This window comes from Mauremys mutica, chromosome 1 (assembly GCF_020497125.1).
Source record: "Mauremys mutica isolate MM-2020 ecotype Southern chromosome 1, ASM2049712v1, whole genome shotgun sequence".
Classification (NCBI taxonomy): domain Eukaryota; kingdom Metazoa; phylum Chordata; order Testudines; family Geoemydidae; genus Mauremys; species Mauremys mutica.
In genome coordinates, this window is record NC_059072.1 from 83553701 (window position 1) to 83568155 (window position 14455).

General features: G+C 39.5%; 1 protein-coding gene across 8 annotated transcripts in view; it reads right to left on the bottom strand.

Annotated features, from left to right (window-relative positions):
• Window positions 1-14455, bottom strand: part of NR2C1 (nuclear receptor subfamily 2 group C member 1) — an 87148-nt gene that overhangs the window by 65680 nt on the left and 7013 nt on the right. For 6 of the 8 annotated variants that reach the window (XM_044981181.1, XM_044981174.1, XM_044981167.1 and 3 more), the window contains exon 2: window positions 10146-10202. The exons of 1 other annotated variant lie outside the window; for it this stretch is intronic. The gene's annotated coding sequence lies outside the window, so the exon portion shown is untranslated. Of the gene's footprint in view, window positions 1-10145; window positions 10203-13030; window positions 13050-14455 lie in introns of those variants that run through there. One more of the 8 variants, XM_044981142.1, reaches the window with a different exon arrangement.

Sequence of the window (14455 nt, forward strand, 5' to 3'; positions counted from 1 at the left end):
TGTTCCATTTTAAATATCTGAAAAAGCTTTAGCATGCTATACCTACTACATAGATATTATCAAGCGGGCAGAGTTTACGTGAACAAGAGATTGCACATAATTTTAAATGAGAGTTTTATTCCATTGAGTTTCTAGTTTAAAAAACAGCATATTAGAAAAATTCATATTGAATCATTCAGGCAATTTTTACACATCAATTATAACTATCCTAATAAAAAGCGACAAAGAGTCCTGTGGCACCTTATAGACTAACAGACGTATTGGAGCATAAGCTTTCGTGGGGGAATACCCACTTCGTCAGATGAATGTAGTGGAAATTTCCAGAGGCAGGTATAAATATGCAGCCAAGAATCAGTCTAGATCCAGACTAACATGGCTACTCCTCTGATACTATCCTAGTAAAATTAAGTGGCGAATACATTTTTCCTGAAAGCTAAACTTTTTATTTAGTGATCAACATTTTCCATGTCATGGTTACCAGCTATCACATCTTCTGCATTCTTATTCCTAAAGAAATCTAGAGTAAGCCAGGGTCACTATTCCTCCATCAGAAAGACTTTTGACTTCATTCTTTCCACAGTGACGCCTCCAGGATAACAAGCATAATGTCAGTCATATTTACAAACAGACGCTATAGTTGCTCTAACTTTCTTCACTTTATACATGTCTTCTAAACCTTTTGATGTTTTGGCCTGCAGTGCTGGCACGTTCTGATGCAAACACTGAATACTAATTGCTAATTACCCTCCATCAACTTAGCAGCACTTGTTCTCAGGCAATGTAACACTGGGCTTGGCTACACTTGAGAGTTGCAGCGCTGGGAGTTACAGCGCTGGTCGTACAGCTGTGTAGAGAAAGTGCTGGTGTGTGGCCACACTCACAGATACCAGCGCTGCAGTGTGGCCACATTTGCAGAATTTGCAGCGCTGTTGGGAGTGATGCATTATGGGCAGCTATCCCAGCGTTCAAGTGGCAGCAACGTGCTTTTCAAAAGAGGGGAGTGGGGTGTAGTGTGACAGAGAGCGGCGGAGAGAGAGAGAGTGGATTTTTGGAGCCGACACTGTGTATCAGCTCCCTGCCTTGCAAAATCAGAAAATTTTCCCGACCCCTTACTCTTAACTGCAAACAGCCTGCAGACCAGATAAGCAGCTGTTTCTCTCCTCAAGCAAACACTCATCCCCCTGCCTGCCTCATTCACAGGGGTTATCTCATTTGATTGTTCACAGTCAGTTACAGATTGATCACAGCAAACAGGAGCTGTGTTTGTTTTTCAGATAAGCAGCTCCCGGAGCCCCGAGTTCACAACAAAACAAAGAGGCTGCATAACAAAACAAAGAGAGTAATTTAGTTAAAAGCATTCTGGGATATCTCCTAATACCCTGGAGGCCAACAACAGCGCTGGTGTATGGCCACACCTGACGAGCAGCGCTGCATCACCAGCGCTGCACTCGTTACACCCCAAGCAGACCAGGTGTACAGCCAGCGCTGCAGCCAGGGAGTTGCAGCGCTAGATGTGCCTTGCAGGTGTGGACAGTTACTAAGTTGCAGCGCTGGAAAGCCTCCACCAGCGCTGCAACTCTCAAGTGTAGCCAAGCCCACAATGAAAAGGAAGTGGACAGTTCTTCTTTTGTCTTTGCAAAGGCTTACGGTCAAATACTGAACTTGCAAATGACAAAAAATTCAAGTGCTCTGGATAAGTCCTATATTTCTGGAGTATAAATATGTAAAAGAATTTTGTGTGAAATTTCAAATAGACTACGTTACTAAATGAAGCCCTGCTATTTAAACATTATTTGACTTGCAGACTTCAGATGAGAATGATAAATATATTAGTGGTGCTGTGAAATATAGTTATAAATATACAATGAAAATTTCTTACTAATGTGCACGGCCAGAACATATTATGCAGGCCTTACTCTCTTTTGCAAAGTTCTAGATAAATTCATGGTGCTACATAAGATGGGACTAGTAATAGCGTGACACTACAACACAATTTTTGCCCCTACTATTTTGCAGATGCAGTTCTATAAGAAACACCTCATACACTTCACTTACATTTATTTCCATATCCTTGGGTACTGTTTCAGTTGGGGGTGAGGGAAAAATTTTTATGTTTGCATACTTCATGTCCCAGATACATGAAGTCAGTCAGTAAGTCCATAAATGATCTAACAACTTAGAAGGATAATATTAACTCAGAATTGGCCCAAAAGTTAAATTTTATTTAAAAAAACCACAAGTTTCTATAAAACCTAAGACCATCAAAAAAGTTTATGATTTCTTAAAAAGAAAAGAAAATAGTAACAACAGTTTTTAAACAAATACAAATTCACCAGGACTGATCACAACTCAGGCCAGGTCTACACAACATGTTGGCAAACTTAAAAGTCACTCAGGGGTGTGAACCCCCCCTCCCCCACCCAACTGACAAATTATGCTGGTATAAGTGGTAGTATGCACAGTACTTTGTCGGCAGAAGAGCTTCTCCCGCTGACATAGCTACTGCCGCTCATTGGGGGCAGTTTAATTATGTTGATGGGAGAACTCTCTCCAGCTGGCATAGAGTGGTTACACCAGAGATATTACAGCAGTGCAACTGCATCTGTACCACTGTAAGCTCTATAGTGTAGACATAACCTCAATGTTTCAACACTTAGAAGTGAAACTGGATGAGGTTTTAGTGTCCCAACAAAATCCAAGAACTGAACAGTATATAAATGTGAAAAATAATTTTTTTACTTTTTCAATCCCTTCCACCCCGCCTTTGAATAACCTAAAATGTTGTTAGAAACACACAGGCAAATAAATGTATATGAGTTTAAGCTGACATTGTCTCTTTAAAGTTTCAGTTGATTTTTACATCCACCTCACAATTTTTTACAGAATGACTGCCCACTCACATTACAAATATTCATTCTTGATGTACTGAACAAAACATGTATTTGTGCACTAGAAGAAATGGTTGTCTAATACAGTAAGTGTGCTTCTTTGAGATGTGTTGTCCATTTATATTCCACTCTTGATGCACATGCCCATGATGAGAATCTTTTGGTCAGCAGTGTCCATTGGGGCTGCACCTGTACCCTGAGTGTCTTTGTGCCTCTCATCCATAGGCATAAAGGGGAGGGCAAACACCCCCCCCCCCCCCCGTAACCAGTAATCAATTCCTTCACCAATGCAGAATCCAGGTGTTATATGACTCCATATTAGCAAGAATACTTATGGTATATATGGAAAACATATTTTACAGTAGCTGATTATTCAATGCAAGTAACTTGTTTTTTCTTTCAGTTCTTGTCTACATATATTCCATTCTTGGCAACTCACAAGGAATGACTTAAGTGACGGGAGGTGCATGCTTGGAATCTACCTAACCAATGACTGTAAGACAACTCTGCCAAAATTAGCATCAAATCTTGATGCTTCCACTACAGAGTAATGTTGGGTAGAGAATGTTCTGAAACCACATGTTATTGCCCTACAAATTTCCAAGATTTGAACACTTCTCAAAGAAGCTGCTTGAGCCCTAGTGGAATTGGCTGTAAAATAGCTATTTTGTAGCATAATTTAATACTGATAGAAATACAAATAGATAGTCTCTGAGTCGATATTGCCTGACTTTTTACCCTATCCGCATAAGCTACAAATAACCTAGTGGCCACCATAAAAACCTCAGTCCTAACTAGACAGATAGCACCTTAAGCATATCAAATGTGCAAAGTTTAGATTTCCCGTGGGAAAGACGACAAACAGGTATATTACTTGGTTAAGATGGAAGTCAGAGACGACATTTGGAAAAAAACTTTGGGTGAGGCTTCAAGGTCATACTGTCCTTACAAAATGCAGTGTATGGATGTCCCACCACAAATGCCTGTATTTCTTTGACCCTTCTAGCAGATTATACTGCTACTAGAAAAACTGCCTTGATGGATAGATAGAAAAGAGAAGATGTATGCAAAGGTGATTACTCAAACTCCATTGGCACTTGGTTGAGATCCCAAGGAAGAGGAGGGGCTCCCTGTTTCAACAGTACACACATGTAAATCATTTCAGGCATCTACCTACTGTAGGGTGTGAGAATACTGAGTGACCCTGAATGGGAGGGATGGTTTGCTGAAATGGATGTGTGAGCTTTTGAGGGAGCCTCGCTGTACACTTATGAATTCTGGTTGATATTAAAAAGTTGATTGTATGAAAATCTCTACCCTCTTGTATCCATCATTGCTGACATGCCTTTAAGCATCTCTCTCCCAGATCAGGAACAACGGCTAATCAGTACGGACTATATGCACCCGAATAGGTCTTCCTTTGTGAGAACAAAAGAGTAACTGCATTCTAGGGGAAATCAGTTCTCTCCAACCTCTCTCAACAAGGGGCTGGTATTTGGAGAATGAAAAATCAATCTGAAAATGCTGTTTGTACATTTGTAACTGAATTTGAATTTCCATCCAAATAGAGCTTAACATAAAACACAAGCAAATCATCTTCTATTAAATAAGAAATGCATCATTCCCCATTTTCTAGCATAAATAAAGTAGGAAAAATTAGGACTCTGAATACATGGCAATTATACTATGTAATTACATAGATAAATCCGTACAAGTACAGTGTATCCTCTTGGTTAGTACCCCCCCGCCCCCAAAAGTACCAAATTTAGTGTAAAGGCTATATTTAGTTGCAAATACACACATTTTACTTGTTACCAACCAATGAGAACCAACCTTTCTTTAGGAAAATAACTATGTACCAATGAAAAACATGATTAAAATCTATTTTTTAAATTAATGTTTCCCGCTTGTGGATTTAAATCTTTATTAAAAGCAGTTATTTAAATTGCATTAATTTAAATCAATCCACCTTGATGGAATACTGACCCCACCCTGGTGAATATTTCATGTATGTTGGGGCCTGTCATTGTGATTGCTTGTGAGCTTCCTGCTAAGGTCTGCCAGAACATTTTGCAAGCCTGGCATGTGATGAAGAGCTACTAGAGTAATTGTGTCATATGCCGTAATTCTATATAGATGCACAGTTTCTTGACAAAGGTGTGCATGTATGTGTTGGGGTGGGTTGGATCTTGCTCTGCCTTCCCTGTTTATATGAAACATTGCTGTGGTTTTGTCTGCCATAATCTGAACAGTTAACCCTTTCAGTACTGGAAGCAATACTGTGCAAGCCTGACGAAGAGTCTTATTTAGGACATTTGTATAAGTGATCTTTTTGTGCCATCCAGAGACCTTGGTGTACATGAACTCCCCACCGTAAAGTGAAGACACCTGTCATCAGTGTCTCTGATGGTCATGGTGGAGAGAAGAGTACTCCTTTACATACTTTTAGAGGATCCTTCAACCAGTGTAATGGTGACAGGACTCCTGTGGGACCTGCATCTTCATCTCCAGATGATGACCAATGGGCCAATACATAGACATCAATCACTCTTGCATACATCAAAAGTGAAGCCTGGCACCCTCAGTTATGTATAAACAGGAGGCCATGTGTCCTAGAAGTCAGACACAAGCTTCTTACCAAAGTCTGGTTGGATCAGTAGCTGAATGACCAGATCTATTACAGTGCTGAGTCTTTCGTTAGGCAGATAAGCCTTTGCTGAGGTGGTGCCACTACTACCTGGCATTTGGTAAATACCCTCAGTGCTACTTATAGACTGAAAGGAAGAACCCTCTATTGGTAATGGGAATTGCTCACCTGAAACTGTAGGTACTTCCTGTGGGCAAGATGGCTAGCTATATAAAAGTAGATGTTCTGAAGGCTGAGAGCTACACATCACTCTTGTGGATCCAGGGAGGAAATTAGAGACCATTCTGAACTTGAAGATGTGAATGAAGGTATTCAATTGTTAAAACTGAAGAACTGGACACCAGCCTCACTTTTTAATTGGGTATTAGAAAGAGATGGGAATAAAAACCCCTTGAGGCATTTCTTCCACAGCTCTAAGACTTAAAAATGACTTCCCTTCTTGATGCAGCATGCTATCATGAGAATAGTCCTTAAATAGGGATGGAGAAGGAGTGGGGAACATCTGGAATTGGATGGAGTACCCTATCTATAAACTCTCCAGCACCCACTGGTCTGCAGTAATAAGGCTCTAAGTCCCACAAAAATAATGGGAATGGATGGAAAGAAAAAGATACTTCAAGAAATGCATGAGGTTCCCAACCAAGGAGATAAATCTGCTGACTTGAAGATGACAATGACAGAACAGCACCTAACAAAAAAGAAGAGAGGATAACTCACCGTATGCAGTAACTTGGGTTCGAGATGCGTGTCCCTGTGGGTGCTCCACTTCAGGTGTCGGTGCATCCCAGTGCCTTTGATTGGAGATTTTCAGTAGCAGTGTCTTGTCGGGGGTGTGCATGCACAATAGCAGTCTCACGGTGTCGCTGGTGCCTCATCTAGCGCGTGCACATCCCGACCTCTTCAGTCCCTTCTCTACTGTGGAGTGTTTAGCTCGTACTCCGAAGTAGAGGGGAGGAGGGTGGGTAGTGGAGTACCCACAGGGACACTCATCTTGAAGAACTTCAGTTACTGCACAAGGTGAGTAACCTTCTCTTCTTCTTCGAGTGCTGTCCCTGGGGGTGCTCCACTTCAGGTGAACATAGAGCTGACGTGACAAACAGGTCTATATGTAGGGATCCCCACATGTGTAAAATATGATGTGTTATTTCGTCATTCAGTTCCCATTCATGCTCTTGGGAAAACTGTCTGCCTAATGTGTCCGCCATTATATTCAGTCGACCCGGGAGGTATGCTGCTGTCATAGTGATGTTCTGTTTTATGCATCAGATCCATAGTTTTAAGGCTTCTGTGCATAAGGAGTGGGAATGTGCTCCAGCCTGGCAGTTTATATAGAACATGATGGACAATATTGTCCATCAGGACCCTTATCGTTTTGTCTCATATAAGAGGGAGGAAATATAGGCACACATTGCAAACCATTGCGTGGTTACAGTCAGCTCTTCAGCATTTTCATGAATGTTTTAGAATATAGCAGCTAGCTGCCTCTCTTTAAATATGGCGTTTACTGACAAAGCTCAATGGAGTTAAAAAAAATTGCCCTTAAGAAAAAAAAGACTCTATTAGCGTCTCTTCAATGCTGGATAATAAAAGGTGTGAAAATAAAATTAAAAGGCTCATGCCTAAACAGAAGTACTGGGGGGGATTGATAAACTTTTAATACTTTGTTTTCATTGTTATTTTAATACACTCTCTCAGAAGCTTAAAAATAAATTTGCTTTTTCTTCTGGTTATTGTTCAGGTGTTGGCAAACACTGACACATTTCTACATCCCCAACCTCGGCCATCTATCTGACAGATTGAAATGAACTGCTTTTTGTTCATTTCCTTGTTAGTGTATCAACATTATTTATTTATTGTAGCATGAGCTTTCGTGAGCTACAGCTCACTTCTTCGGATGCATAGAACACACAGACAGGAGATATTTATACATACAGAGAACATGAAAAGGTGGAAGTATGCATAACAGGAAAAGTCTAATCAATTGAGATGAGCTCTTATCAGCAGGAGGAAAAAAAACTTTTTGAAGTGATAATTAAGATGGCCAATAGAAGGTGTGAGGAGAACTTAACATAGGGAAATAGATTCAATTAGCGTAATGACTAATGACCCAACCATTCCCAGACTGGGAATGGTTGGGTCATTACACTAATTGAATCTATTTCCCTATGTTAAGTTCTCCTCACACCTTCTATTGGCCATCTTAATTATCACTTCAAAAAGTTTTTTTTCCTCCTGCTGATAAGAGCTCATCTCAATTGATTACACTTTTCCTGTTATGCATACTTCCACCTTTTCATGTTCTCTGTATGTATAAATATCTCCTGTCTGTGTGTTCCATTCTATGCATCCGAAGAAGTGAGCTGTAGCTCACGAAAGCTCATGCTACAATAAATTTGTTAGTCTTTAAGGTGCCACAAGTACTCCTGTTCTTTTTGCGGATACAGACTAACACGGCTGCTACTCTGAAACCTAACATTATTTATGTGAACTAAGGAAAAAAAGCTTGCTCATGCCATCTATCCCTTCTTAGGCTATTTTCAGATTTATAACGAACATCTGAAACGTTTTCCCTTTCTTCAAAAAGGTTTTTTTAATACTGGTTTAGAAAAAAAAAATCCTTAAAAATATGAGGAATATCAAGTCATGTTGCTCCTTGCTTTTTGTTCTCCTTGGCGAACCACAGAATAAGATGAAAGCTTTCTGAAGGAGCGAGGGCATGAAACGTTGAACAAAAATCTGTTCTCCCAGCTGTCTGAATTAAATAGGCATTGGAAGTTTTAAACAGTCCGACTAGAACTCTGTACAACCTTTAGTTGAAAACTGATTTAAATTGGTTTAGTTTGCATTTACAAGTAAATGTAGTCCTTTTCTATACACAAAATTGCACTCATTTAACTAAACTGGCACAATGTCACACATTTAATTAAATTTCTGTGTGTCAACAAGCCCTTACACAAAACTAAACTGCTCTTAGCACTAGTTTAACAAAATCATTTTCAATCTGATTTTAGTTAGGCCCAGTCTACAAAGATATACTTATATAACTAAAGGTGTGATTTTATACTAATTTAAATTACACTAGCAACTTGTGTAGACAAGGCCTCAGCTGTGTAAATGTAACCTTTGTTGGTAAATGATGTCTTAACCCTACTAATTCTTCTGCCATTCCAAAAAAACAAAGCAGAGAAGACCTGCATTTTTAATGTAAAAAACAAGTTGAACTTTTTAAAAATAAAACAAAACAAACCCCACACCCGTAGGCCATCTACATACATCAAAGAAAACATTTTTTAAATCACACCAGCCTAGCTTTATTCTTGTTAACAAGTCAATTGTAGCAACTTCTTCTGTACAACCAACAGAAATGCATCAAAGGGTACTGTGCATATCTTGCACAAGTGACTGTTACTGTTTTGAGACTAAATAGTAAATTTAAAATTAATTCAAAAAATTCCCAGATAGATTAAAACAATTTTAAGGCTGAGTACATTTGATGTGTAAATTATATGACAATTTGGCTCAAAAATCAGTAAAGTCAGAGTTAAACCTGAAACTCTATTCTTAAAAAGGTGAAGATTGGAGATTTTATTAATTTAAAAAAAACTAAAGATTAGTGGCCTGATTTTCAAAAGATGCTGAACATCTCTAGTTCCATTGACTTCAGTGGGACTCCCAATGCCCTTAAAATATATAGATGTTAAACAAACTCAACTATATTCTAAAATAAAAATTATTAAAACCCATTCCTCGTTCACTCACCTGTATGGCTCAAATAAAACAAAAGACTTACATGTGTTTAACTTTACTCATTGTGAATAGTACCACTGTAATCAACAGGACTACTTGCTGTACATAAAGTTATGCATGTGTATCAGCATTTACAGGATCGGCCTTACCTACATGGGAAAAATTTAATTATAGCCTAAGATACAAATTTAAACCAATGTAATTACACTAGTATAACCCCCCACATAGAGACTCTTATTTCAGTACAAGGCTATGTCTACACTGCAGACCTTAGAGTGGCAAAGCTGTACCACTGCAGCTGCACTGTTTTAAGGTCTCCTGTGTAGCTGCTCTATGCTGGTGGCAGAGCTCTCTTGTTGGCATAATTAAACCATCCCCAACAAGAGGAGGTAGCTATGTTGGCAGGAGAGCATCTCCCGCCAACATAACACTGTCCACACCAGTGCTTCTGTCTCTGAAACTTACATTGGTCAGGAGGGTGTTTTCTTCACACCCTTGATCGACAAAAGTGCTTGTGTAGACATATTCTAAGAGCGGGTTTCTTCAGTTTAGCTTGTGTCAATTGGAAAAGAGCTTAAGCAAAACAACAAAAAAAGCTATCCTTATGCCAAAGTAAGAGTGTCTACACAAGTGGTTATAACAGTATAACTATGTTGGTATACCTGGTAGCCTTAGTCTTGGGTTCAGTGTTCCAGATTTATCCTGTAACAACTGGTGACATCAACATCACCTAAAGCAACACTGAGCAATATTTCAGACAATTTTGAAGCTACCAGATGTTACCAGAAGTACTGTGAAAGTAAAGAAAGAAGAAAAATCTGGGATACATATGTACAAAGCATTGTAGTTCATCTTTAACTTACCTATGGTACCTAGATTACACTTCACACCTCGTATGCATAATTACTCTGTGGAGACTCCTGTGATAAATTAAACAAAAGACACACCATTTCAGTTTTGTAGCTGTTATTATACAGGTTTACAGATTAAGCATAATACTTTTGCATTTTTAAACTCTTATCCATGAATTAGACTTGTAAAAATGCTGATTTTTTATTGAATAATTTAATATTTTTTCAATGTGAATGAATTCTGAACGCGAGTTGAGCTTCTATCTGAAAATGGGAAATACTGTTCTCAAAACATTGAGGCTTTGTCTACACTGGCAACTGAACAACAAAACTTTTGTCATTCAGAGGTGTTAAAAAAAAAAACCACTCTCCCAAAAGACAAACGTTTTGTTAACGAAAAGCATCAGTGTGAACAGCACTTTGTCGGCAAGAGTACTCTCCTGCTGAAAAAGCTACCGCCGCTTGTTGGGAGTGGAAGTTTTTTGTCGACAGGAGAGCTCTCTCCTGCTGACAAACAGCAGTTACACCGCGTGCGTTTTAGCGGCACGGCTGTAGCGGCACAGCCATGTCGCTAAAAGCTGCATAGTCTAGACAAACCCTCAGTGTTACATTTCATATTGGATAGGAAAGGCCACTCCAAAGCATTTTACTTTCTTCACATGTACTGTTGGGCAGCTGCTCTACTGATACAGAAAATAATACACGAATCTGGGCATCAGGCCAATACTGGATCAGTACTTAATGGAAGATCCCTACTTCAGCTCGAAAGCCCCCCAGCTACTGAACTCATGTCAAATTTTCCAACAAGCACATGAACTATAACATCAATGGGAGCAACAGCCAGCCATCAAAGACTCCTGAGAAACTAACAAATAGAAATGCTTTTCAACAGCAAAGCTTTGGTGCCCTACCAAGTGTATGGTGACCCATTTTCCTCCCTTATTTAAACCAGGCAACTTTACATAACCTCATACATTTTCTATAGATTCTGGCCTCTTCTCTTACATAAACCCTGTAACTGGAAAATATATTCTGCTTTGTTGCTAACCTTATGACTTCTGCAGATACAGTAAACACCCACCTCTTTCTTTCACATGAATAAATCTTTCTACCTATCTCCTGAAGAGTTCTCACTACACTGAGAAGTAAAACCCTGTTGCTCAGACAGATTTCTAGATCATTCAGATATTTTTGTCCCTCATCCACCTTCCCTCCCACCCCTAAAGAATCTGTGCTTTTTGCTACTGCATCTGTAAGCAGCTGACATTGTAAGAAAGCAGTATTTTAAATTCTCAAGAAAAGAGAATAAGCAATAGTAATAGAGAAGTATTTTTAATAATTACTTTATTGTATTTTGAAGGGAAATATCTACAAAATATGAATTTTTACACAATCTGAATTTTGGCCTTAAATACTTGAATGTACTCCTTAAGAAGTTTCAGTCTAAACTCTGAATTTCCTTGTTTTCAGTAATATTCTTATTCCTATTCCTATTATTTAATTCCAGGCATGCCCACAACATGCTAAGTGCTCTCTAAGGCATACTTCCTGCTCTGAAGAGCATACCTTATACATATTTTGTTTTCTGTATTAATAATAAAAACATTAGAGTGATAGCTGATTGTTTCTTGTTCCAGAATGTGCATATTGCCCCCTACTAGCCTTTTAAAACAATGCCACAGATAAAAGGAACAGTGATGTCAGCTTCCATTGTCCATTTATTGCATTTTCAAACAAGCTCCTTTGTACTTTCTCCTATGCTGACCCTCGCAATTGCAAAGAATTCCCCCTAAACATCCCCATATCTCCTTTTTATCCTCCTTCCAATCCCTCATTAAAATTCTCCTTTGCAGAGATGCCTACAAAAAACAAGTTAGGCCACTGGTGCACTTACTTCTGGATGAATTATGCACCACTGCACACATGCAGAATTCATGTCCAGCACAGAATTCTCTCCCCCCCGCACCTCCAAAGAAGTGCTACAGTTCCACCTTTCACGCCCCATAGGACGCTGTGGTGCCAGAACAGCTGGTTGACTCGCAGTAACAGTTAGCAGCCAGCTGCATTAGTCACAGCGGCCTCCCAGTGTAGCCAGGTTAGGAGACAGAATACGGCACATGGGACTGCTGGGGGATCTAACAGACTGGGGTTCAGAAGGGCTGTGGGGCACAGACTGGGGCATAGGCTCATGTGCTAGTGGAGTGACAGCATTGAGCCAGGGGCTGAATGAGAAAGGGCTCCAGGGCCACATGGGGTCAGGGGGTTTAGGGACACACAGAAACAGGGACAGATATGCCTGACTGAATGGGAGAGGCTCAGGATCAGCCAGGGTCTGCATGGGGGAGACTCCCCACCTCCCTAACAATCCCTCCTCTTCCCCCCGCTCTCGACACTGTTCTATACCTTCTCCCATTCACACCTAACAACCCTCCAGGTTCACTCACAGGCTCTCTCCCTCTCCCTCAGCTCCTCCATTACCCCTGATTCCCTAAGCCTTTGCACTGCTTCTGAGGGGTGCTGGAAATACATTTTTGTATTGTAGTTTAAATGAAACTCAAAGTTCTGTATTAATATGATTAGTAAGGAATCTATTTGTCAAATAAAAACATTTCCTGGATCTTTCTTTTTGTCTGTATTGCCACAGACATACTTGCTGACAGGTATTTTGAAACAAATTACCAAAATAATTGAAACTGGCATGAGTATACTGTTATTTTGACAAATGAAATATGCAGAATTTTAAAATATTGTGCACAGAATTTTTAATTTTTTGGCACAGAATTCTCCTAGGACTATGCAGCAAGACCACTGCTTATCATGCTGACCAATATTGTCTCAGTGTTTCCTTGTAACACCCCAACCGTATATACCCATCTGTTGCCTCGTCTTACACTTACATTGTAAACTCTTTGGGGTAGGGATCATCTTTTTGTCCTGTGTTTGTACAGCACCTAGCAAAATTGGGTTCTGATCTATAACCAGGGCTGCAAGACAATATGGTAACACAAATAATAAATAGTACCTTTTTGGCCATGACCAGTGGTTTAAAACTGGTGTAGCAAATTATATTTGAGAGTAAAAATAGTTAAGAAATTAATGTCTTAAATTCTATGGGTAACTAATGATGATCAAAAGGTGGGAACTTTCAAAGACACATTAAGGTAACTAAATCCTATAATTATACTGCTATAGTTAAACTGTTATAACTTTACTGTGTATACAAACCCTTAATGCTTGTTAAAAGTGTTTTTCAAGTGTTAGCTCTGCGGTTCTTAACTGTGAGGGAGACCCTAAAGTCTTTAGGGGGGCATGCTGACCTTTCGCATTCAATCATGGGGTTGCAATGCCACTCATTCAAATCTGGCCCAGTCACCCCTCCAGCGCGACTGCCAAATTTGAGTGAGAGGCTTTGCAACCTGGCACACGGAGTCAGCAATGCCACCCATTGAAATTTAGCCTGGCTGTCCCTCGGATTAACACTCTTTAATGCCAAAATTAAGAAATACTGCCCTGAAAACTTTGTGGATACTATGGCATGTTCTCATTTAAAATGTTTCCCAACCTATACACAGACAGACAGCAGGATCAAAGGACTGATTTATTTACAGAAGAATCCCCTTTATTGGAATCAATGTATTAGATGGCCTAATTCCATCTAGACTACCTGGAAAATCCCCTTTTGTTCACCAAAACAAAGTTGGGGACATGATTTAAAAAAGGTTGAAAATCCCTGTTAGCCTAACATGACTGAAAAAATTACCCTCTTTTCGCCCTTTTGCAGTAGTAGTCCGTTCCTTCCAGAGAACATAACATTAGGCCTAATCTTACATGCAGTTTTAATAGTGGTGTAACTATGTTAGTTCATTCTTTTTTTTAAGCCAATATAGTTACACTGGTACAACCTCTAGCACTGATGCAGTTGTACCACTATAGATTGTTTCCCTTCCTGTGTACAAACAAGCTAGATCAGTGGTAACACATTTATACTAAAATCACTGTATTCACAACTGGGGGGTTGTAACCCTTCATTTATCTCAATTTAGTTAAAATTGTGCAATTTTTCTGAGCAGACAGGGCCTTTATTCTGCTGTTGAAGAGCAAAATTCAAATCAGTGGCTCTCCATCTTTACAAATCAGTCAATGCCATATAGCAAAGACCTAAGAAGAACTATTACCTTAAAAGAAATAAGCATGGTCACATGTTCTTACCATGCAATGGTCTGACTTTTGAAATGTAAACTATCTTTCTAAGGGCTTGGCTACACTTACAAATTTGCAGCGCTGCAGCAGGGTGTGAAAACACACCCTCTGCAGCGCTGCAA